The sequence below is a fragment of the Coptis chinensis genome, chromosome 2 (genome assembly GCF_015680905.1).
Source record: "Coptis chinensis isolate HL-2020 chromosome 2, ASM1568090v1, whole genome shotgun sequence".
Classification (NCBI taxonomy): domain Eukaryota; kingdom Viridiplantae; phylum Streptophyta; class Magnoliopsida; order Ranunculales; family Ranunculaceae; genus Coptis; species Coptis chinensis.
Window position 1 is genome coordinate 7,799,540 of NC_141457.1, and position 26,575 is coordinate 7,826,114.

The 26,575-nt window shown below is 39.1% G+C and overlaps 1 long non-coding RNA gene across 2 annotated transcripts; it reads left to right on the forward strand.

Annotated features, from left to right (window-relative positions):
* The first annotated feature begins 3,286 nt into the window (after positions 1-3,286).
* LOC147514671 (uncharacterized) lies at positions 3,287-24,695 on the forward strand. Of its 2 annotated transcripts, none has more exons than XR_015213254.1 (6): positions 3,287-3,503; positions 4,257-4,370; positions 4,464-4,538; positions 23,112-23,204; positions 24,051-24,138; positions 24,406-24,695. It is a non-coding gene; the product is annotated as an uncharacterized LOC147514671 (long non-coding RNA). The 2 variants fall into 2 exon arrangements; XR_015213255.1 differs by having other exon boundaries at positions 4,290-4,370.
* The last annotated feature ends 1,880 nt before the right edge of the window (positions 24,696-26,575 follow it).

Genomic DNA, 26,575 nt, shown 5'->3' on the forward strand with positions numbered 1-26,575 from the left:
AAGTGAGAGAAAGAAGGGAGAAAAAAAGAAAAGAAAAGAGACCGGAGTGAAGAGAAAGGAGAGAGACAAGTAATATTGTAGGTTGTAATAGAGGGTGATACAATCGGCATAATGCTTTAGAAAAAATAATGAAGCTGTCGAAAATTTTCGATTGTAAAATTTTTCGAAGAAAGATCGGCATAATGCATTAGACAAAAATAATGAAGCAGTCGAAAAATTTCACTCTGAAAAAAAAAATTCTTAGAAAGATCGGCATAATGCCTTAGAAAAAATAATGAAACTGTCAAAAAATTTCGCTCGGAAAATTTTTCTTAGATAGATCGGCATAATGCCTTAGAAAAAATAATGAAGCTGTCGAAAATTTTAACTCGAAAAATTTCTCGTAGAAAGATCGGCATAATGGCTTAGAAAAAGTAATAAACATGTCGAAAATTTTCGCTTGTAAAATTTCTTGAAGAAAGATCGGCATAATGCCTTAGACAAAAATAATGAAGCAGTCGAAAATTTTCAATGTGAAAAAAAAATTCTCTTAGAAAGATCGGCATAATGCCAAAATAATGAAGCAGTCGAAAATTTTCACTTTGACAATTTCTCGAAGAAAGATCGGAAAAATGTCTTAGACAAAAATAATGAAGCGATCGGAAATTTTCACTCGGAAAATTTCTCTAAGAAAAATCGGCATAATGCCTTAGAAAAAATAATAAAACTGTCAAAAAATTTCGCTCGGAAAATTTCTCTTAGAAGGATCGGTATAATGCCTCAGAAAAAATAATGAAGCTGTTGAAAATTTTGACTCGAAAAATTTCTTGTAGAAAGATCGGCATAATGCCATAGACAAAAATAATGAAGCAGTCGAAAATTTTCACTAGAAAAATTCTCTTAGAAAGATCGGCATAATGCCTTAGAAAAAATAATGAAACTGTCACAAAATTTCTCTTAGAAAGATCAGCATAATGCCTTAGAAAAAATAATGAACTATCAAAAATTTTCACTCGAAAAATTTTTCGTAGAAAGATCAGCATAATGCCTTAGAAAAAATAATAAAGCTGTCGAAAATTTTCACTTGTAAAATTTCTCGAAGAAAGATTGGCATAATGCATTAGACAAAAATAATGAAGCAGTCGAAAATTTTCACTTTGAAAAAAAAATTCTCTTAGAAAGATCGACATAATGCCTTAGAAAAAATAATGAAACTGTCACAAAATTTCTCTTAGAAAGATCAGCATAATGCCTTAGAAAAAATAATGAACTGTCGAAAATTTTCACTCGAAATTTTTTTCGTAGAAAGATCAGCATAATGCCTTAGAAAAAATAATGAAGCTGTCGAAAATTTTCACTTGTAAAATTTCTCGAAGAAAGATTGGCATAATGCATTAGACAAAACTAATGAAGCAGTCGAAAATTTTCACTTTGAAAAAAAAATTCTCTTAGAAAGATCGACATAATGCCTTAGAAAAAATAATGAAACTGTCAAAAAAATTCGCTCGGTAAATTTTTCTTAGAAAGATCGGCATAATGCTTTAGAAAAAATAATGAAGCTGTCAAAAAATTTCACTCGGAAAATTTTTCGTAGAAAGATCGGCATAATGGCTTAGAAAAAATAATGAAGCTGTCGAAAATTTTCGCTTGTAAAATTTCTTGAAGAAAGATCGGCATAATGCCTTAGACAAAAATAATGAAGAAGTCGAAAATTTTCACTATGAAAAAAAATTTCTCTAAGAAAGATCGGCATAATGCCTTAGAAAAAAAAATGAAGCAGTTGAAATTTTTTACTTTGAAAATTTCTCGAAGAGAGATCGGCATAATGCCTTAGACAAAAATAATGAAGCAATCGAAAATTTTCACTCGGAAAATTTCTCTTAGAAATATCGGCATGATGCCTTAGAAAAAATAATGAAGCTGTAGAAAATTTTCGCTTGGAAAATTTCTCAAAAAAAGATTGACGTTATGCTATAGAAAAAATAATGAAGCTGTCGAAATTTTTCACTCGGAAAATTTCTCGTAGAAAAATCGGCATAATGCCTTAAGAAAAATAATGAAGCTGTCGAAAATATTCGCTTGTAAAATTTCTCGAGGAAAGATCGGCATAATGCTTTAGACAAAAATAATGAAGCAGTCAAAAATTTTCACTCTGAAAAAAAAAATTCTCTTATAAATATCGGCATAATGCTTTAGAAAAAATAATGATGCTGTCAAAAAATTTCACTTGGAAAATTTCTCGAAAAAAGATCGGCATAATGTCTTAGACAAAAATAATGAAGCAGTCAAAAATTTTCACTCGGAAAATTTCTCTTAGAAAGATCGGCATTGTGTTATCACAAATTACAACCTATAAACTTACAGATCTCTATTTTCTCTCACTCTCTTTATTTTCTTTTTTCTTTTTCCTCTTTTTCTCTCCTTCCTCTCTTTTCTTTTATCACCCCCTTCTTTCCTTTTTCTCTAACCACCTCTTGTCATCCGTTCATCTCTCTTTAATCTAGCGTCCTCTGTTCCCTCATATGTCGCGGCGGTTTTGTAGCGGTTAGGGTTCCGCAAACCTGATCCACTGCAGTAGGTCTCCTCCTTCTTAAATGGCATCTGGCCCACTTACCACCTATAATCTCCTATGTCAGGAATACGGCCTCTACAGATGCGCCTCTCGGCCCCATAGACGTCGTGTGAACCCCTTCGTTATCCGCGAAGAGACAATGGGGCCGAGAACCCCTTCTCAACTTCTCTTCCTTTCGCGGTACGCCTTTCTTTGATTGGCTCTGTCACCTTCCCGTTCTTTATTGGCACGTGCTTCATCATTGCTTCCACGTGTCTCAGGCGCATGCGCATACGGCCTGGCTTTTCGAACTTCGATGCCCCACATGTCTTATTTCCCATGGTCCTTTTTTCAGTGATTACTCTTTTGCCCCTACCGCTTAGACTCTCGCTTAAACCCCTCTCTCCACTCCTAATCCCACACTTTAGCCTTCACTACTACAGAAATGGTCATTTACCACGGTTGGTCAACTGGTATATACCACTGTTCCCCAAATAACAGTGGTTTATAGTCATTTACCATGGCACAAAACACTTTTCTAGTTTTGGAACAAGCAAATACCACTATTTTTGAAAAACAGTGGTATATAACAAGACATATACCACGGTACTATCAAATATTAGCATAATTATTTTTTAGTATACGTATACCCCACGTTTTCTTAAAACCAGTGGCGTATATTTTGGGCATAAGCAAACAATCAGAGAAAGTCAAAAAAATTAATTAATAAGGGTCGAAAATTAAACACGGAAAACAGAAAGAAAAAGAACAAATGGGGGAAAGAAAACACGGTACAATAGAAAACCCAATTTCTCCATCTCCCACTTCTCTCTCTCTCTCTCCCCCGATTTCTGCCGCCACTAGGGTTCACGAGTTGAGAAAAATCAGTCCCCACCTCTACACCAGTACGAATTACAAAGTTCATCTACCCTAAACTTTGGGCGATCAAACTGGAGATCATATATAATACAAGGTAATCTGTAACAATGAATTTATAATTTTTGTTTGGATCAATTTCAGGGTCATTCTAGAAGTCTACACGAGCTGAAGAAGGAAATGTACCCTCTAGTTTATGTTGGTGATGTATACAAACAATAAGGGACTAATGATCATGGATATTATAGCTTATTATTATAGCTTCACCCTTATTATTATAGCTTATTTCTTGTATAGAATTCTAAATAGAATTGTTTTGATTGGGAAGAAATGAACGATTTTATTTGGGTAGAAAAATCTGAAACTACTGTCATGCTTTTTTGAGATTTTACTTCACTCCAATATTGATAAGAAACCCCCTTAAAAGTTCCTCTGCATCTTTTTCCTTGGGAAGGTTAGTTAATTACTCTGCCGATACCTAGAAAGCTAGACTCATTCCCCTCGCATGGAACTCTGTTCTTTGCAAATAAAGAGGAGGATACTCCATTCCTGTTTACTTCTAGAAGAGAAGGACATGTCACATGAGTGGCCCCATTTGAACGGGACCTTCTGACCTTGATGTAGCTTAGGTGATACTTGAGGCACAAAGTACTACTATATTGTACCTTATTGTTTGCTTCCATTCCAATTATGCTAGAAATATTATTTTAAATAATTTCGACTGGTACTTTATGATTAATAATCATTTGCTTTTATTTCATTTATCATTACAAGAAGATGGAAATAACCACAATATTGATCTACAGTGTGACAGTTTGTTAATCACGATTAGATGCTCTTTCTTTTACAGTGAGGAAGAAGCTAAAAAAACAAATAATTGTAGGTTCAACTAATGGAAGTTACTATGATTTTAATTAACTGCAACATCTCTGCGGTAAAAGGCTAAAAGCATACCAACTCAGAGGTGCAACATCCTTTGAACCATTATCGTATTATGGTGTATCCTTTTTCTTTTTGATCTTATTGAATAATATGTTTTGTTTTGAAATTTCTCCAGAATTCCCAAGTGTACACTTGATCCGTTCCTACATCTCCGAGGTAGATTAAACTGAAGATTATGGGGGTGAGGAAGGTATTTTGTTTTGGAACATCTTGCGCAACTCACAAGTTTACTCATAAGAACTCATGCTTAAATGTTTTTTTTTGTTATTATCTACTGATTATACATTGATTTTATCATCATTAGTCCCTTATTGTTTGATCATGGATATGTGACGTATACTAGTACGAATTACAAAGTGCATCCTTGTTTTGCATTCTTTCTTGTGTGTTAGGAACCTCCAAGATTCCTTGCATCATAGACTTGATAAGCACCCAAAACTGTAATATTAAACCTCGAGAGACATAGCATTTTGGTCAATTATGTGTTTAATAATCATGTAATAATTATATTTTCGTACTTTTGCAGGTTTCCGCAATTAAAATGAAGATAGCGATAAAACATGCATCAAAGTACAGGAATACGGGAATATTTGGAGTTTCCCACTCGACCCCGTAAAGCCGAAGTTTCCAAAAGAACAGAACCAGTGCAGAACGGGCCCACATATGAAGAAGCAGGAAACTTCCGATGCTCAAATCGGATAAATCTAGGTGCCGACGTTGGCTAGTGAAGCTGCCAAGTACAAGAATACGGGAATATTGGAATTCCCGCTCAATCCCCGTAAAGCCCAAACAAAGCCTGACTAGAGCCGGGTTTCCAAAAGAACGTAACCGCGTAACGGGCCCACATATAAAGAGGCAGAAACTTCCAAGCTCAACTTCGATAAATCTAGGTGCCGGCTAGTGAAGCCGCCATAATAATTCGGCTAATTTAACTCAAGTAAGGACAAAAGTAGTAAAACGCCTAATTTTGGCGCGCCAATCGACACTAAGTGGACACACTCTCATGGGCCCGTAAGGCATGATGAGTCAAGATAGGCAGGTGGCAATTGATGGTTTCAAATTGATACCATCTGTCAAGAAAGAAGATTATCGATCAATTCAAACCTGGTGGTTTGAATTAACATAAGCTAAAAAACAAAAATTAAAATGGCAAAAGGACAAAAACTTAAAAATCGTTGAAAACAAAGTTTGGTTTCGAACCATTCAATTAGCAAAAGAACAAAATCTTAAATATTCACGGGTCACTTTTGTATTGTTTATATATATGAAGGCTTCGCTTCATTAGAAGGCCTTCAAAGATATTAATGCTTTAGCTACGTTAAATTTCTTTCTTCAAGACTTACCTTCCGCTATTATTTTGTTTCAAAGCCTTTAATACAAGAAGTTATTTTACCTTAATAATGCTTATTTCTTTCCTTGTTTAATTTCGTCCCGCAATTATGTACTTAATGTATACGCAAGTTTTATTATTCCTCCTATGATGATGAGCTAATCCCCTCGTGGGGAGGGTTATCGCTTCGTGTAAAAATCCGGATTGACTCGTTAATATTCTAGAATCACTACTTAGGAATTAGACATAGAATTAACATCCGTCCCAAAATGACCGAGATCGCATAAAGTTGGAGGCCGATGCTCCAGATAGCTTCGCTGTAACCCAAAATGTCTCAAGCGTGACTTCTGGTGTCGACAGCTCTCCAATTCGGCCCAAATTGATGTGAACTCGCGGCGTGAGCGTAAATAATATACCGTAGAGATGAGGTATTATCGAAACTCCTTATGCTAGTGAAATGCGACCTGTAGATGTGGGCATGCACTAGGGGATCAATATCGACGCCGTCTCTAAACGAGACTAACTAGAGATGTAGTGATTTAGTAATAAAACCGTTGAAAAATGATTATTGCATGAGCATGATTAACTCTCTCCCCCGTTTTCTACTTTTATTTACCTACATATAATCGCCGTAGTAATTTATATTATTTGCATTACCGTTATTTTAATTAAAACCAACTAAAAGAAACCTAAAAATCCTACTCACCTAAAGTTGTAACTCCAGTTGTGAACCTATCCGTGCCCTAAGGTTTGGACGATCCCTTACTCGACCTATCCTACCAATCCCAATGAGTAAGGTAACTTGACTAAAACGCGTCACGACAATACGGACGTTGGACTTTGGACTTTGGACTTGGACTGTGGACCTCGGGCTTTGGACTGTGGACCTCGGACTTAAGAAAATAAGTAACTGAAACCAATCAAACGTGCCTAAAGAGCGTTTTATCAAATGGCGCCACAAGACGAAGGACTCGGACTTAACGTAATAACCGGAATACATCCATAAAAACCCTCCCTTACCTCATCATCTTTTAATTTTCATTTCTGTACAATACTAACTCTTTACCGTAATTTTTTTTTCTACTAACAAATAACCGCGGAGCCAAGTTTTGTTTATTTTCATTAGCACGTCTAAGTACTCAGAGGAATTTGAAGTACTAAACAGACAAAAGAGTCTCGACGAGACTCAATTAGTAAGCACGAAACTAACCCGAGTATCAACACTCCGGTTTTCGTGTATGTGCCACTTTCCTTTTCTTTTAGACTCTTTTGGGCTCTTTGGTCCTGTTTTTTCTAGTAAGCATAAGCTTGGGAGTAGTCGATCGCTATACGAGGAATCGGGACGCCGTGTTTCAAACTCTTAAACTCCTCAAACTTTGTCGAGGATATTATTTGCTATAACCCGTTTTACCTCAGATATTTGTATGTTGGAATGAGAACTCTGTGCATGTAAAGGTGGTTCGTCATCACATATTCACGTAACACAATTAATATGATTCAGATATATTTTGATATATGCGTAGTAGCACCAAACCACTTGCTTAGAATATTTTTATATGTGTTGTTACATCAATTCACATACGTGTATTCAATTGCATGAGTTCGTTTCTTGACATTCCCCTAACTCACACATAGTTGCACGTATAGGTAATATAGATTTGCATGGGTAGACTTTCTTCGTAAAACTAGTATATGTTAGTTAGTTCTATTTTGGCATCTATCGCTTTTAATTGCATATTTCGTAATCAAGTCTCCATAATACACTAATCAATAAAATTAAAAAAAAAAAAAAAAAAAAAAAAAAAAAAAAAAAAATTAAAAATTAAAAAAATCATAGTAATTAAAAAATTTCATCTAAATCATCTTAATAACACCCCGCATAATACACCATCATAAATCATCCTATTCCATCACTGCCTAGGAAACTTGAAAAAAAAATTGAGGTTGCCTAATTAAGGAACGCATAGCACTAACAACCTCCCTCAATTCTCGGGAGACGGGTCTTTGGAATATTCACACGCTATCCTAGCTTCCCCGCCGAAAGTTAGCAATTTCGTGAAGGGCGTGTTTCAACTTCCTCCTTCTTAACTTCTAAAAAAAAAAAAACTCCGGTCATTATTCGTTTCCTTTATGAGCACTAAATTAAAATTTATATTTGTATGAGACTACGGTCGGTAAACATAAGGAATTAGAACTTACATATCATCGCCGAAAATACAAGAAACAACTGTTTATGTTATCTCCTAGGCATAGTTCCTCCTCCGTCAGAATCAACCTCGTCAAACATCTCCGTTTCCATTATCTCCTTTAATTATGGTTGAAGAAAACTCACAAATGGAGAAACCCCTTTCGGATTTCTATATCGCCTACAGAAGGACGACCGCTTCCTCGCATTAAACTCGATCGCGATTGTAGGTGATTTTCGTATTCCGCCAAACATTTTCGGTTTGTTACCTGTTTACCATGGTTTAGACCATGAAAAACCGTACAATCATCTTCGTCGGATGCAACAAGTAGTCACCACTTTCCGCCATCCGACTGTTACCAACGAACAAGTCTTACTTAGGTTGTTTCCCTTCACCCTAGCTGACAAAGCTTCAGTTTGGCTCGCAGGACAAGCGCCGCAATCCATTGACACATGGGCCAAACTAGTTCAAGCATTCATGATAAAGTTCTATACTCAAAAGAAAACTACAGAAATGCTTCAAAAGATTCAATTCTTTTCGCCAAAGACCCTGTGAATCCTTTTCGAAGCGTGGGAGCAGATTTATCGATCTACTTCTAATGTCCCCATCATCAACTCGACACCGCTGTATTAGTTCGTTCATTTTTCAATGGTCTCTCTGACCATCAAAAGGAAACATTAGACATCATGAACGGCGGTTGTTTCATGGACAAGGGCGCTACTGAAGCATACACTTTTCTTGAGAAACAAGCCTCAATGGCACCCATCGGGGAAACATCGATTCTTCTAGATCTTCTAAAGACACTCCTACCAAAGTTACGCCTATGTTCGAGGTCAAACCCGATCCGAATTAAAAACTCTAATCGAGACCTTTAAACAAAAAGGTCGATGCTCTTTTCGGTACAAGTAAATGAACAAAACCCCAAACAGTCATGGTCGCCAACGCTTCCCCATGCCCTCTTTGCTTAAGTCCCGAAAGCACGATTCTTATTGTCCTTTGGTATACGAAAGTGTCCTCCCCAACCTTTCAAGAGGCTTGTGCTTTCAACATCCCTAACGCACCTTTGGCGACAACATCCGAATTTAGCTTTGGGCACCCCCGCCCAACAACAAGCTCCTCCGGTGGCAACAACGCTCCTCAGACGCGACCACCCGCGAATTACAATTCCTATCGTCAAGGAAATCCTCCACAATTTCAGCAAGGGCAAAATAATTTCCCAACAACGCAAATATGGGATACCAAAACAACCGCGAACCTTGTTCCCGCTTAACCAAGGATATGGCTACCAAAATCAACCCCAGAATAATAACCGCGGAACTAGTTCCCGCCGCTCCTTTGGTACAATCCACAGCCGATAAAACGGCTGAAACTTTCCTGACATACATGAATCAACAGAATCAAATCCTAGCTTCTATCCAACAGTCTCTCCAGCTGTTAGCTCAGGATAAAAGTCAAAAGGGCGTGTTCCCTGGCCAAGCAGTTCCAAACCCTAAGCCTCCCAACACTGCCTTTGAACTCAACAATGCACCAGGACCTAGTAATCCAAGCCAGGGTGAGGTAAATGCCATTACCACTCTTCGTTCTGGCCGAACCATCGACAATAATATACGTATGCCAGACGAGGAATCGACGGAAGTCACGACTGACGTCCTTCCAACTCCTACCTCGCAACCTATAATGGACGAAGTTGTACCTTCAAAATCTACACCTACGTCCCTAGGAAAAGATACCACTGATCCTTATCACATGCCGATTCCGTCAAAAGCTCCATTCCCCGCCCGTTTGGTAAAGAACAAACGTGACTTAACATTTTGATGAGATCCGTGAAACCTTCAAAAATTTGACCATAAACTTACCTTTCCTAGACGCTTAAAGCATTTACCCAAGCATGCCAAGTTTTTGAAGGACATGTGCACCACCAAACGACGTACAAATGTACCTCAACAAGCGTTCCTCACTGAGCAGTTTCCCTCCATTACCACTACCAATGGTGTGGTGAAGTACAAGGACCTGTGTCGACTAAACGGTACCATGCACGTTAGGCGACAAGTATACCGCTACTGCACTTTTAGACCTAGGTGCCAGTGTTAACCTACTTCCCTACTACTTATTTAAGCAGTTAGGTCTTCATGAATTGAAACCTACCAATATGACTCTGCAACTCGCGGATCGCTCCATCAAGTACCCAAAAGGCATAGTAGAGAACGTTATAGTAAAGGTCCAAGATTTTTACTATCCAGTTGATTTTGTCATTCTAGATACTGAAGTAGCTTGTGACTCCATCCCTATCATCTTGGGACGTCCTTTCCTTGCAACTGCTAAACGCCTCATAAATTGTCGGGATGGTTCAATGACATTCTTTTCGAACCTTTTTCGTTTAACTCAACGTATTCAAAATAATGAAACAATTTCCGATCCTATAATGGAGGGCTTAGATTAGCTTGGTTGATAGTCCGAACATGATTATTTCGTAAACTCTTTTCCCCCTGACGAGATACATACACCAATTTCTTTCTTTTTGATAATCCGGAGTTTGACGATGACTCGTGACATAAGGGATGTCCATGCATTATTAGAGTCGGCACATCACTATTTGACCCTAATGCTTCGGTGCAAACTAATTCGTAAGAACCGATTCGCTTCTTTTCCATTGAAGAGATGATCCTCACTTAATCCTTGATCCCCAATCCTCCAACTCCGGATTTAAAACCTCTACCCCGATTTGAAGTACGCATATCTCGATCCCGATGGTAGTCACCCTATAATAATTTCTGCCACTTGACTACGCATCGAAGAGACACGCTTTGATTCATGTCATTCGCGGAACACCGCCCGCTTATCGGATGGTCCTTAGATGATATCAAGGGAATAGACCCTAGCATATGCACGCATCGTATACATCTTGATGACGGCACAAAGACATCACGAGAACCACAACGCCTTTAATCCCGCTATGAAGGAAGTAGTGAGAGAGGAAGTTCTACGTTTTTTGATGCTGGTATCATATACCCTATCTCGATAGTGATCGGTTAGTCCCGGCCCACGTTGTTCCCAAAAAAGTCCGGCATTCAAGGTTGTGCAAAATGAAAATGGTGAATGCATCTCCACCGCGCATTCCTTTGAAATGGAGAATTTGCATTGACTATCGCAAACTTAATGCCAGAACCCGTAAAGATCATTTTCCTCTCCCATTCATTGACCAGATGCTAGAACGTTTAGCCGGTCATGCTTACTACTGTTTTCTTGATGGCTATTCCGGATACTTCCAAATTGTCATCGATCCCGCCGATCAAGAAAAGACAACTTTCACGTGTCCCTTTGGAACCTTTGCTTACGCATCTAATGCCTTTTGGTCTTTGTAATGCCCCAGGCACCTTCCAACGCTGCATGCTTCACATTTTTAGTGATATGGTGGAACGTTATATGGAAGTCTTCATGGACGACTTTTCCATTTACGGAAATTCCTTTAACGACTGTTTATCCAACCTTTCCAAAGTTTTAACGCGTTGCGAAGAGAAAAATCTGGTGCTCAATTGGGAGAAGTGTCATTTCATGGTTACCAAAGGACTTGTTCTAGGTCATATTGTTTCAAAAGACGGGATAGAGGTTGATAAAGCTAAAATTGTTAAAATTTCTTCGCTACCCTTCCCACGCACAGTTCGGGATATCCGTGCCTTTTAGGCCACTGGGGTTTTACAGAGATTCATTCAGATTTCTCTAAAGTTGCTCGACCTTTAACCAATCTCCCCTTTAAGGATGCGATTCGACTTCAATTTCAATTGCAAACAAGCTTTTGATACACTAAAACCGCCTCGACTACCGCTCCTATTATTCAACCCCCGATTGGTCTCAACCATTCGAATCGATGTGTGACGCTTTAGCGACTTTGCTATTGGTGCCGCTAGGTTAACGACGCCGACGACAAACCCGTTGTCATTTATTACGCTTAGTAAAACTCTTAACGACGCCAACGTAATTATACCACAACTGAGAAAGAGTTCCTAGCTGTTGTCTATGCTTTGGATAAGTTTAAGCCTACCTAGTTGGAACATCGACCATATAGTATATACCGACCATGCCGCAATTCGGTACTTACGCGAAAAAGACGCGAAAACAACGATTGTTCCATACTGGATCCTTCTCTTACAAGAATTCACCCCGAAATCAAAGACAAGAAAGGAACCGAAAATGTCGTGAGCCGACCATTTATCAAGGCTGGTTGGTGACATCGATAGTGATTCGGAAGCTATCGGTGATTCCTTCCTGCATCTAATACTTGTACTCTATTTTCTCATCTCCATGGTACGCCGGATATCGTTAACTACCTAGTTATTCTTGAGGAAGTCCCTCCTTTTGGTCACGCCCCGATCATAAAAGTTCTTATCCACCGTAAAATATTATTTCGGGATGAACCCTACCTCTTCAAGTATTGTTCGACCAACTCATTCGTCACGCTGCATTCGACCGGGAACACACCGACGTATTATCCTTTTGCCATGAACAATCTTGCGGAGGGCATTTTCATGGAAAGAAAAACTGCGCGCCAAAGTGTTACAATGTGGTTTTACTGGCCTACCCTTTTTCGCGATGCACATGAACATTCGTGTAGCTTTTGCATTCGTTGTCAACACCTAGGTCGAATTACCAAACGAAATATGATGCCCCTAAGTCCTATCTTGATTGTGGAAATTTTTTATGTTTGGGGCATTGATTTTATGGGACCCTTCCCTATTTCTCAAGGTTTTCTATACATTTTAGTTATTTTAGACTATGTGTCCAAATGGATTGAGGCACTCGTGATGTCGCTCAAATGACCATAAGACTGCCGTGAGATTTGTAAAAGAAAACATTTTCTCGTTTTGGTGTTCCCAAAGCTATCATCGGCCGATGGGGTACACATTTTTGTAACAAAATTTTGGGTTTTAATGAAGAAATATGGAGTTACACACAAGGTTGCTACTCCATACCACCCACAAACGAGTGGCCAAGTGGAAGTCTCCAACAGAGAGAGATAAAGTCTATTCGAGAAAACTGTCAACCCATCAAGAAAGGATCGGTCTTCCGCTTTATCGGATGCCTTGTGGGCATACCGAACAAGCATTTAAGACACCTATAGGGATGTCTCCTTACCGCATTGTTTTGGAAAACCTTGTCATCCGCCAAAGTTGAACTTGAGCATCGCGCCTTTTGGGCCATCAAAAGCCTCAATTACAATATCATCGGAGGCAGTGAGAAGTTTAAAACCGCAATTAAATGAGCTTGAGGAGATTCGAGTGATGCTTATGATCTCGAAATCCTACAAAGCTAATATGAAAAGAGTGCACGACAAGCACATTTTGCGTAAGGATTTCAAAATTGGCCAAAAAGTTTTACTGTATAACTCCAGATTACACATCTTTCCTGGTAAATTGAAAACACGATGGTCTGGTCCTTTCATCAGGTCACCTGTGAAACATTATGGGGCAATCTCTTTGCTTAATCCAAAAGATAACAGTGAATTTCAAGTCAATGGACAACGCCTAAAACATTACCACGGAATTACGCCACCAGATGTTGAACAGACTCTTCTTCGTAATCCAATATATACACGACTAGATGTTTCGTTTGGTATCTAATCTTGTTTCTATAGAGAGCACGCCATTTTGGTAGCCGGGCCATCTTCTATCTTATGATCTCCAAAGTTCTTTGAAGTGTGTGGTTGTGCCGGAACCTTAGTCCACTAAAAACTCTTTTTACGTAACGGAGTATAAATGTATTCCGCAAACACGAAAGCAAACGCGTGCTTTTCGAAGAAACGATGGGTACCTAAAATTTCACCTCCTTCCTTTTCTTCCCTTTTCTACTCTCTACCTCGCGAACTTCAGCTAATCATTTGGTGTAAGTCTCACTCATCACTTAATAGGGAATGGTCGTAGTTCTTTTGCTCGTAAACGACGTGCGCGAAGGATGGGCTGGTGTATGCATTGCCAAACACCCTTCTGTCTAGGCTCTGACTTCCTATCCGATACTAGCCAGTTTAAGGTATACTTTTGTCTAACACCAGCTGCGCAGGATAATCTCCGTCGCCGCGCCGTTTCTCCCACAGGTTGGGATTCGTCTTGAGAATCTGACGATAAAAGACTCGATTCGTCTTGAGAATCTGACGTTAAAAGACTCACCTTGTAAATATGTTTATTTTGTTACCTTTTTCCCTTTGCATTAAGTTTTGCACAAGGGATGCGTGTCAAACCTCAGATGTTGCATACTTGGAACACAAACGGGCAATGGATTCCACCAGACCAACCCTAGAATTGGTTACTTTGAGTCCCTTGGGGCGGTTTGAGGATAGCCGTATGTAAAAAGGGCAATTTTAATAGATCAGAGCGCCGCGACGGTCCGGGATGGTACCGCCCCCGCCCCTAACCCCATAATACATAGAGGTGAAGCCAAACCGGCTGGATTGGGTTCGCTCCGAGCCGACATGACAGTTGTCTACGATTTAAGATGGTGACTCCCCGACATCAGGTGTTTTTCACGATATCTCCCTTTGTATGTAAATAAAACCCTTACACTTTCCTTCTAAAAAAAAAAAAAAAACTTTCAAGAATGACTTTCAAGAATACATACAATTGGATAGAATTTTTCGTGCCGATCATTTCGATATCTCATTCGGTCCAATTCGAGCCCAAACGAGTCATGGGTACGAATTTAGATTTTTAGGTTTAAATCAGGCTTTAGGCTTGATTTGGGCTTCGAGAAAATTTTTGGCCCAACCCAAATATCGATTTCTCGGCCCATTTAAACCCAACCAACCCGATAACACGCGTCACTATTCCACGATTCGTCTCCCTAAAACCGGATCTTGCCCCTCTCGTGATCGGGCCTCGCACGAGATAGGCCCACACTAAAACCGGTCTCGCATGACCCTCACAGCTCCGATCAAAATTTCCTTCCGTTAGATCATCCCAATTCTCCCCCTCATCAATAATCCATAGCCATCCTCCCTCTTAGATCAGCAATGGCTGGAAACAGACGGATTTGTGTGGAAAAAATTTTTGGAAATTTGTTTGAAAACGGGATGTTTGCTCCATTCTTTGATCACGAAATTCACTCTAGAGGATGGGAGAGTTTGTTATATGCCAATGGAGGGCTTTATTCTAAGGATTTGGTGATGAAATTCTACGACAATGGAAGCTTTAATGGCGACCATTTTGGATCACCGTCGAGGGTGTGCGACATTTAAGTCACACCGTGTTGTTGCTCTCGGGATCACGCGGGCATTCCATCGGGTCGACCACGGATCGACTTCGAAGAAGAGTCCGTGTACCCACGGACTTACGACCTAATGCTCGACACGCTTATCGAGGGAGAGTACAACATCGACGGAAAATGCGCCATCGGCTTCGGTCGCGAATTTAAACCAAATTTTAGCAAGAACTCAATGGTCGGACCGAACGCGTCATTGGCACCTCGAAGCCTTCCGACATCAACAAGACCTTCCTCCACCTTCTTTGGATCCTCCAGGAGCGAAAGGGTAACTTCTGCATCGTTACCTTTCTTTTTGATATTATCACACATGCCACTCTTAGGTCTGCCCCCCTTGCCGTTCTAGTAACGCAAGTCATGATTAATCTGGGATTTTTGTCTGCCACCCCACTACTCCCTATACCACAATATGAGAATATGCTGGTGTTTAAGAAATGCATACAAGACCCTTGGGAACCCACAGCACCTAGGGCAGCCGAGCACGCTAGCGTAGGATCCTCTCACCCACCATACTTTGATGAGACTGCCATGAGTAAGATCACCCAACCCATAGAGGCCCTACGCAAAGGAATGCTGGTCTGAGAGACATGTACACTCGCCAGGTATCGATGAGACGTACCTTGGGCGAGTTAAGGACAGATATGACCACTCGCCACGAGTCGATGACAGACAGCATGGGTGAATTCCAGCAGGAGATGAGAGCCTCCATGACTACATTTCAGGACAGTATGCTTACTCGCCAGAACCAGTTTCAGCGAATGTTCATGGCGAGCCAAAGATCGATTTCAAGTGCTCGTGATGGATACTCTTGGTGATATCCAGAGCGCTTAGCCTCCACGGGAGCTCGTCTCGCGACGACGTCGCAGGACTCCCTCGCTTCTTCTTACGCGAGCCCTCGAGGATTCTCGCTACAAAGACACTGAGGATCATCAAGAGCTAGTTTTATTTATTCCGGTCTTGTATAATATTATATCGGACATTTTATTTACGGTTTGTACTTTCTAGCTTAATAGAGATAGTTCCTAAAATATTTTTATATATTAGCTATATCTAATATTATAGTATATAGGTAGGAACATATATTAGTAGTAATAAATTATATACATATATATATAAACATATTTCATATGTCATACTTAAACAACAAATTTTAACGAACGTAACTAACAATAATGAAAACGATCTATCGAAAACAATAATGAATAATGAAAACGTCGTAAAATCTATAAAACGGTCGAAAACGGAAATTTTCTTCCTATAAATAAGTTCAACTCTTCCTCCCTATTCACTCATTTCTTATTCTTCCCTCTACACTTCTTATTCTAAAAACATTTTTAGATCACTCCAAGTTCAAGATTCATGGATGCACTAGAAAAGTTTGAGCAAAGCAGCAACTTGAATATGCTACTCAAGTTTTCATGCTCGGTTGTTTTGTTATAGTCATGTTGTTAATGTGGCATATAATTCTATATAATATTTAGGTTTGTAGTTAAGTCATCGTAACATTATGTTGTGTTTCCATACCATTTATGCGTTCTTACATCCTATTGTGATAGTATATCTACATTTTCCTTGTCCTTCTATTTTACCCTTAAAATAAAAAAAAAAAAGGGGCACTCCTTGTCACATGCCCCATTCTTCTCATCTACACTTCATCCACTTTTTTGCGCACATCTTAGAAGATACACGCGGGTCTAACTACCCCGTGACACCTCGAAAACGATCTTTTACATTTTCGGATGGGTGGCTATTTATACCAAGGATAGACACCTCAAAATATTTAACTTTCCTTTTTTTTTCCAAAATAATTTTTCACCTCTCCATCTTTAATGGCCCTCACTCGAAGTTTCGTGCCTGAGCAAAATTTTATGGAAAATTTTCAAAATGGTCTTTTTCATCCTTTTTTTTACACTGAAATATTACGCCGAGGATGGTACCTCTTTTACACCATAAGCAAACATTTTATTCCGGAGAATTGGTCTTGTTATTTTATAAAAGCGGTTATTTCCAAAACGGACAATTCTTTTGTCCGTGCTAACGGATGCGAGAGCATGAATTAACTATGGAAATCATCTCGAGGTACTTCAAATTCCTATTACAAACCAAGGAGTACACCTTCGAGGATTCACCTTTCGATAATATCCGCATCCGATGTTTGCAACTATCCTTCACGGCTAATACAACCGAAGAACCGTATTGTTTATCAGCCGATCCTTACAAAAGAACCAATTATCTCAGGATCCAATGGGTAGCTCATAATGTCCTAGGCACATCTAAGACTTCGAAATAACAAAACCACTCCTCCATTTACTCGGGTGTTGCGGACTAACCGCAATGAATTTTGCATTATTAAATTTCTCCGGAATGCGATTGCACGTCGCTAGGAAAAAGGCAGCTCCTTTACCAACCATTGTAACACTTATCATGATAAATTGGGGTTTTTCTAGCAGTTCTCCTCACACACCTCTTCAACAGCTAACATTCTTACCATTCACTCAAGATGTAGGAACGGATTCTCGAACCCCCGACGCTGTAAAGAACCATGTCAAGACAGACCAAACGACGATTGTTCCACCGATAACATTTTTACTGAAAATGCATTATGCAACGATTTAATCCAATGGAAGGGCTTCGCTTAATTAATTCAACAAGGACTGATGACATTATTCAAACGCCGTCGAACATTATTATCACCAGCCTTCTTGAATTTCAGGACTGCGGACAATAAACGAAGAGGAACAAGCACAATTTTTGCACAGGCCACAACCAGTTCTTGGCAAATCACACTCTCATAATGGAGAACCACGCCAAGATTTACCAAACAGAAAGCAAAATGTTGCAACAAAGTCATTTTAACGGATTGACGGCATAGAAAATCTTATAAACGGATCCCTTCCACAACAGGATCCTAGCCGTTACTTGGGCCAATGAAACCATTTAAATTTTGAAATTTTATATTATTTATCATTTTCTTTTTAGTTTTTAATTTTCGTATGGTAAATTGTTTCTACGTAATTATTCTCATCATGCTCTAATATTTGTTTAAACAGGTCACATTTTTTCACACAATGGAAGCTCCAAAGATGATTCCAGAACAATCCTTCCATTCATTGTTGAATTCTCCGGCATATGGACATCTTTTCAGGGACTACATCACTCAAGTTGGGTGGAACTCTCTCATTCTACACCCGGAGCAGACATACTCCCCAGGTTTGGCAGTTTATTTTTATAATAACATGGAAGATCTACCACCGGCCCGTGGTTTCCCCTTTGAATGGATTTACACTACGTATTGGAAACACCCGACACGCTTTTTATGAGCCAACAGTGGCTATGGCTCTAGACCTTCCTCCTCTCCAGCCAGACCTCCCCATCCAATATATGATAGAGAATGACCTTAATGACTACTCTAGGGAGGATTTTGCTGCCCGCTATGGCGATGGCCTTGCCCACGTCAAAGAACGTGCGGCCGGGCCGATGGCCAGAATTCACTATTCCACTAGCCAGTATGACCATGAATGTGGGAACTGCCATGTTATTTATTCTTCTGAATATCATGGGAGATTGGCATTTTTCCACGGCATCAAAGGAAGCGTGTAAGACATTCCATGCATTGGCCCAGCAACGTACCACCTTCGACATTACAGAACTAGTAATTGAGAATCTTAAGAAGGCTAGGTCTTTTCGGCAAGACTATATCACCCTGCCAGTTACAGCATGCCGGATAGTGAGGACATACTTCCCTGAGTTTGCAGCCACCTTTCAAGACTGGGTAAAGGTCGACTCTATGTGTCCAACAAACAAGATAATTCGTTCCTTGCGATTTCGGACATGGACACGCCCTGCAAGGTATCTCAAGAAAGTTCGTTCTTTCCCTAATGATGATAAAATGATAGCTCATCTAGACAATGCAAAGAAAAGGAAGTGGAGTGAAGTCTGGAAAGCTATGATAGATTCAAGCGGGATCTGAAGGAATGGCATTTCTACAGGGACGAGGCAAGGAAGGACTATCCCCCAGTTCAAGGCTGGGGCAATGTGAGTTGATGCATGTACATATTTGTTTTATGTTTTGATGTGAAATAAATAAGTGACCTAACAGTGTGCTACTCTAACAGTGTGCTTCTACTTTTATGATGTATAATATATAGTGTGTTACAATAAATTTCTGTGGACGATGTCAGCTTTATTTTTGCTCAAAGCCTCTCAGGTATACTCTTTCTTCCTCTTAAACACTTTGAGGACACAGTGTCCGACTGTTTGGGGGTGGTGAGAACCTTTTGCAAAAATTAGGCATGCATTGTTTACTTAATGTCTAAATAAACGTATTTAGTGACAAATTCTCGTTTCTCTTTCTATGATGAAAAATATTTAGAAATCTCACCCTAGCATAAAAATTAGGACTTGTTCTTATAAACTTAATTTAATACGTATGCAATAGTTTTTACATCTTTTCATGAGCATTCATGCACTGACTATCATTAAATGTATACAGCAGTAAGTTTCTGGGACCCAAGGTTAGACAACTTAGTTTCCATATCCCGTAAGAATCTAACCAAAAGCCTCAAATGTATGATATATGAGTAATGACACAGAGGAGTAGTTCTTCGAATAGAGAAGTTCACACGCCTACTTACTTGATCACTACCCAAATCCTAGGCGAGAATTTAGGCCTCCTTTGGATCGATATAGCCAAAAAATTCGCGACTGAATTTTTTTTTTTTACCGCTTAGTCGCCCCATCTGAACCTTTCATTAATCCTTTCTACTTCACCAATAAAATCATTACCCATCTAGTAACCACAAATAAATAAGCCTACCTAGATGATGAGTATGAGAAATAGGATGAAGTGCAGAAAAATGAAGAGAAAAACCTTGTCACAAATCAAAATCAGTTACCTGTTTCAGAAGAAAAGAAAAAGAAAATAGAAATATGTTTCCAAAAATCAAAAGAAATATCAAGGTTAGAATTTCCCCCAAAGATCAAATAAAAAGGGAATACAAAAGCTTGAAAAATCCAAGTGTGGAAACCATGTTAGAAGCAAGAAAGAAAAAAAGGATTTCTCTAGTATAAATATCTCGAAGACCTTATTCTCTCATACTTATCATTTTTTTGAATTTTCCATTCGGTTTTTTACACTACCACCTAAGCCCCATAACACCTAATAAAGACCTCTAGCTCAATTAGGAATAGGATAGTGTGATAATAAGTAGTAGTTGTGACTTCTCGACCTCGGCTCCTCTGACTGTCATTGAGTATGTGAGGAAACGTGTGCCCACTGCACACTGGAGATAGCAAAGCTTGAGTGGAAAAATAAGAGAGAAATTGTGTTTCGACACATACCGTAAGAACCTACTTAAGGACGCTTATCCAAAGGATCCGTAAACGCCCCCGCTTCAGTACATTTCATTATTTAGATCATCGCATGCATGCTCATCACGTAGATGTTTCGATTATTGTATGTATATTAACTTGAATTTCGAAAGAATAAAATCCTTGTTTCCCTTTGCTAGTGAGATGTCTAGATACCGAGATTAATTAAAGAAACAAGCCTTTGTTATCGAAGTCGTTGTAGTATAAATGAAGTTTGTGAGTATCTTCTCCGAAAACTCTCACGAGGTTATAACTTCGCCCACTAGGGAATTCCTAGTGGTTCAAGGCCTTGTTGCATATGGTCAATGCAACCGCGACTCGCGAAATGAGATTTAGCTTAGGACAACACATTTTGATCACTTATCGCTTTAATGTCTCTTCTTTGCTTCGAGGACAAGCAAAGTGTTGTTTGGGGTGGTGTGATAAGCACCCAAAACTGTAATATTAAACCTCGAGAGACATAGCATTTTGGTCAATTATGTGTTTAATAATCATGTAATAATTATATTTTCGTTACTTTTTTGCGGGTTCCGCAATTAAAATGAAGATAGCGATAAAACATGCATCAAAGTACGTGAATACGGAATATTTGAGTTTCCCACTCGACTCGCAGAAAGTCGAAGTTTCCAAAAGAACGTAACCGGTCGTAACGGCCCACATATGAAGAAGCAGGAAACTTCCGATGCTCGATCGGATAAATCTAGGTGCCGACGTTGGCTAGTGAAGCCGCCAAGTACAAGAATCTGGGAATATTGGAATTCCCGCCAATCCCCGTAAAGCCCAAACAAAGCCCGACTAGAGCGAAGTTTCCAAAAGAACGTAACCGGTCGCGAACGGGCCCACATATAAAAGAGGCGTGAAACTTCCGAAGCTCAAATCGGATAAATCTAGGTGCCGACGTGGGCTAGAAGCTGCCTGCCATAGCGACCGGCGACGAACTTTAACGCAAGCAAGGACAAAAGTAGTAAAACTTTAATTTCGGGTACTTAATCGACACAATTAAGTGGACACACTCATGGGCCCGTAAGGCATGATGAGTCAGCATAGGCAGGTGGCAATTGATGGTTTCAAATTGATACCATCTGTCAAAAAGAAGATTATTATCAATTCAAACCGGTGGTTTGAATTAACATAAGCTAAAAACAAAACATTAAAATGGCAAAAGGACAAAACTTAAAACCGTTGAAAACAAAGTTTGGTTTCGAACCATTCAATTAGCAAAAGAACAAAATCTTAAATATTCACGGGTCACTTTTGTATTGCCTATATATATGAAGGCTTCGCCTTCATTAGAAGGCCTTCAGCATATTAATGCTTTAGCTACGTTAAATTTCTTTCTTCAGTACTTACCTTCCGCTATTTTGTTTCAGCAGCTTAATACAGTAAGTTATTTTACCTTAATAACAGTTATTTCTTTCCTTGTTTAATTTCTGTCCTGCAATTATTTACTTAATGTATACAGCAAGTTTTATTATTCCTCCTATGATGATGAGCTAATCCCCCCCCTCAGGGGGAGGGTTATCTCGCTTCGTAAAAACGGATTGACTTCGTTAATATTCTAGAATCACTACTTAGGAATTAGACATAGAATTAACATCCGTCCCAAAATGATCGAGATCAGACAAAGTTGGAGTGCCGATGCTCCAGACAGTCGCTAGCGATCTAAAATGTTCCTAGCGACTCTCCAGTGTCGACAACTCTCCAATTCGCTCACCGATGTGAACTTGTGCGGGGAGCGAAAATATATACCGAGAGATGAGGTATTATCGAAACTCCTTATGCTAGTGAAATGCGACCTAGAGATGTGGGCATGCACTAGGGATCAATACTCGGACGCCGTCCTAAAACGAGACTAACTAGAGATGTAGTGATTTAGTAATAAAAACTGTTGAAAAATGATTCTTGCATGAGCATGATTAACTCTCTCCCTGTTTCTCTACTTTTATTTACCTACATATAATCATTTGTAGTAATTTATATTATTTGCATTACCGTTATTTTAATTAAAACCAACTAAAAGAAACCTAAAAATCCTACTCACCTAAAGTTGTAACTCCAGTTGTGAACCTATCCGTGCCCTAAGGTTTGGACGATCCCTTACTCGACCTATCCTACCAATCCCACGTGAGTAAGGTAACTTGACTAAAACGTACGACAATACGGACGTTGGACTTTGGACTTTGGACTTGGACTGTGGACCTCGGGCTTTGGACTGTGGACCTCGGACTTAAGAAAATAAGTAACAGAAACCAATCAAACGTGCCTAAAGAGCGTTTTATCAAGGCTCATAGCTGATGTATAGCTAATTGCTCTTTAACCTAAATGCATAGTTCCTATCTATGACAATGATCAATGAGTAATTAGTTCGTAGTCTAACTTCTCACCAATGTGTAATGGTAAGTCAAGTTTTAGCAGCTCTTGCCTATGAGTTTCCTTGGAATTTTTAACCTGATCTCGGTTACATTCAGATAAGTTTGGTTTGGTCACTTTAGTGAATATAATTGGTTACGGACAATAAGAACCCTAGTGTCAATGCTCTGCTTCTATTGTTGCTACTCTCTCTAATTTGTGAATGCAGTATGAGTATATTTGTTGGGTATTGCCTGACTCCCATTTTATATTCTTTTTGAAGTGTTTGATGAAAGAAACTATTGTGATGATACCACACCGAGGTCATCCACTAATGCTTGCAACTGCTCATGGTGGAACTTCTACACTATTGGTGGTATATATTCTTCTGCTCTTTTTCTTTGTTTTGATAATTATATTTGCATATCTTAGATATTGTTCCCTACGCGCATTAGATAAAATTGGACTGATGATAAAATTGAACTGATCATGTATTATACTTGTAAAAGGTCATAAAGATGTATTCTAAACATATTCATACCATGGATATAGTTTGCATATTACGGGAAAAAAGGAATAAAACTACACTATTATTTTGATGGAGTAGATGTTTGTTTTTTCTTCATGTGTTATGTGGGAAATTGTTAGGATCATTTTTAATAGCCTTGAGCCTTGACACAAGCAGGTCTTTTACTTTTTTCTTCATTTTGGATAAGTGAAGGTGCTTGCAAAAGTAAGTGCGTCGTGTTCACTTTGTTTTGTTTTTGTTATGTGTTTGTCTATGTGATGTTAGACACTTGCACCAATCGTGATTACATTTGCAAGTGCCAGACGACCCGTATATGAAATTGGTATGGTCAAATTATTTGGATTAGATAATATCGATCTATTTTTTTTTTGTTATAAAATATGACTCCTAGGAGTGTGTTGCATCAGTGATTTCTTAAATCCTTGAATCTTTTTAATTCCAAAGTGATCTCTTAATTCAAGCTATTGTGACTCTTAAGCAATTTTTGTTTTGGGTAGTAGCTCATTAGACACTTAAAGATTGGATATTAGTAATTGTTGTGAGGAGTTATGCTCTTTGAAAGACAAGATGCTCGAAATGAATTTTCTATACTCCTTTGACTTTTATAGTTTCATATTAGTTGTTATCATGTTGATGTCGCAAACAATATGCATTGTATACTCACTTTCTTTGTTGATGTTTAATGGCTTTCAGAGGACATTAAATCCCAAAGCAACCCAACCTCCATCAACACCCAAGTTAGGCAACAATGCAAATAAGAAAACAGGAGATTAAGCAACAGGTATGTAAGTATTTTATTTACACGTGATATATAACTCAAATGTTACATTGTCCTAAGATTTACACTTTAGATTGTGGAAACAAAAAAATAAGAAACACAAATGTCAAGCGTCATTTGGGGGGCAACAATTGATTTAGGGCAGGTAAATTGTAGTTTACACATTATATATTATTAAGATGTCTGCTTCTGCTTATATTTCTTTAGCATTCTATTATTTTATGGTATTCTTCGTTATTAAGTTATTATTTTATGGTATTGATCGTGCAGATGACACTTAACACTCAAAGATACCTATGCACAAGATGAACTTGATGTTGTTCAACTTGAAATTCTGAAGTTCATCTAATGGAATGTTCGAGTGGGTCATGGTGTCTTAGCTAGGTTTGGACCCTTCTAGTTAAGGTTTGGGGATTGATCTCAACATTTGTATTTTTCATTGTAAAACTCATTTGATGTATATAGGTGGAACAAATATATTACTCCTTTGATATTTTGGAACGAAGAACAAGTTGGTCATTATTATTTCTTTATTGACGCGAAAATTATCAAATTCATTTAGCAAAGTCAACATTTGCATGGTCTAAATTTTTTTTGTTTGTTGCACGATGAATATATTGTCCGAAAGCAATGTGTTTTTAAATCGGTGTGGATCAGGTGAAAATATATGCGAGTTGAAATTAAATAATCGGGGATTTTTTTTTAAAAAAAAAAGTATAAACCACGGTTGTGTAAGAACAGTGGTTTAAGGGGATTATATAAACCATGGTTTGAATCAAACAGTGGTAATTATTATTACTATTTCCCACGGTTGACATCACACACAGCGTACGTAAAGACTATTAACCACGGTTTTTGATATCATAATACCTCAGTTTTTCCAAAAACCGTGGTAAATAGAGGATACTTAATACCACGGTTCTGTTAGAAGTATTTGTCACGGTGGTTGTTACCACAGTATGAAAACAGTGGCTAAAGGTTTTTTACCACTGTAAATAACAGTGGTATATGAGCTTTTCTGTAGTAGTGCTTACCTCTTTCCATTTTCTTCTAACCTTTTCAACTTTTCCTTGCTGTTTTTCACCTTTGTGCGATTTCCAAGCTCCATTCGGGTTTCTTTGAACTACCTCGTTGGCTTTTCCTGCCTTGCATTTTAGGTTTGTCTCCTCCCTTTCTATTCCCTTCTCTCGTTATCTTGTTTTGTTCGTTTGTGTCGCTGCTCCACTCTTTGCCCTTCGTAACTGGTTCCTCCATTGTTGCTTTCGATTTCCTCCCTTTATTTTAATCTAATATGTCAGAATCTAATTCGGCGAATACCTCGGCCACTAGATCCGACGGGTCGGAGTCCAGATCTAGCATACATACTGCGAACAGATCTGAATCCTCGAATTCTGACTCTTCCCGCTCTGCCGCTGAACCCTCAACCTCAGGAAGGAAAACTCCTCTTCCTCCCCCACCATCATATCACTGTAGACCCAATATAGCCGCGATCAAAGCTGCCTATGTCATTTCGGCTGACTTGGTCCTTGAGCATGTGCCCGGTGTCACCCATTTTCCATATTTGGTGAAGCCACGGCCTGGTTGTCTCGTCGCTACTGTAGGTCAGATAGTGGCAGGCTTGCATTTTCCTTTAACTCTATTAGATGTCGAGGCATGCAACCATTTCAATATTCTGCCATGCCAAGGTATAGGTAACTTTTGTCGTGTCATGTATACCGCGAACCATTATAATGAAACCCAGTCCCCTAAGATCCAACTTTGCGACATAATTGCTCATTTTTACATAAAGAAGAGTACTAAGTTCGGTAGCGTAGGGTACCAATCCATCTGTACTCGTCCACAGAAGAAGTCTTTTGTCTTCCACATCACCACATCTGACAAAGTGTGGCATTACTATCCATTATATGTGTCCGGGGGTTTTATTTCCACGGACCTTCCATCAGAAGTTTCTCTAAGGCATCTCAGTTTCCTTAAAAGTGGTACATACCGCCTTTTGCTTCACAGTACTCCTTTTTTACGTTTCTAATTTGTCTTCATTTTGTGATCCAGGCTGGAAACCTGATTCGCGATCTCACCTCTACGCCGGCGTTTCCTCCGTAATTTTTCAACACCTCCGCGACTTGGGAAGTGCTCAGTGCGAACTTCTCGGTATTGACCCAGAAAAAGGTAACCCTCTTTTACTTGATCCATCCTTGAAAAGCATCGGCGACTACCACGGTCCCCTCTATCGCTTGCCGCCTCCAAAAGAAAGAAAACCCAAATCCTCCCCACTCCCTAAAAGAAAGCCCCACAAATCCTTCAAATACACCACCAAGATTTACCACTCTAAAGTCGTTGCCCAAAGAGCCGCCGCCGCTCAATCCCGCTCCTCTACTCCCCATACCGCCCCCTCTTCCTTTTCTGCGTTAGCTGACTGGGAAGATGATATTGTTCCTCCTCC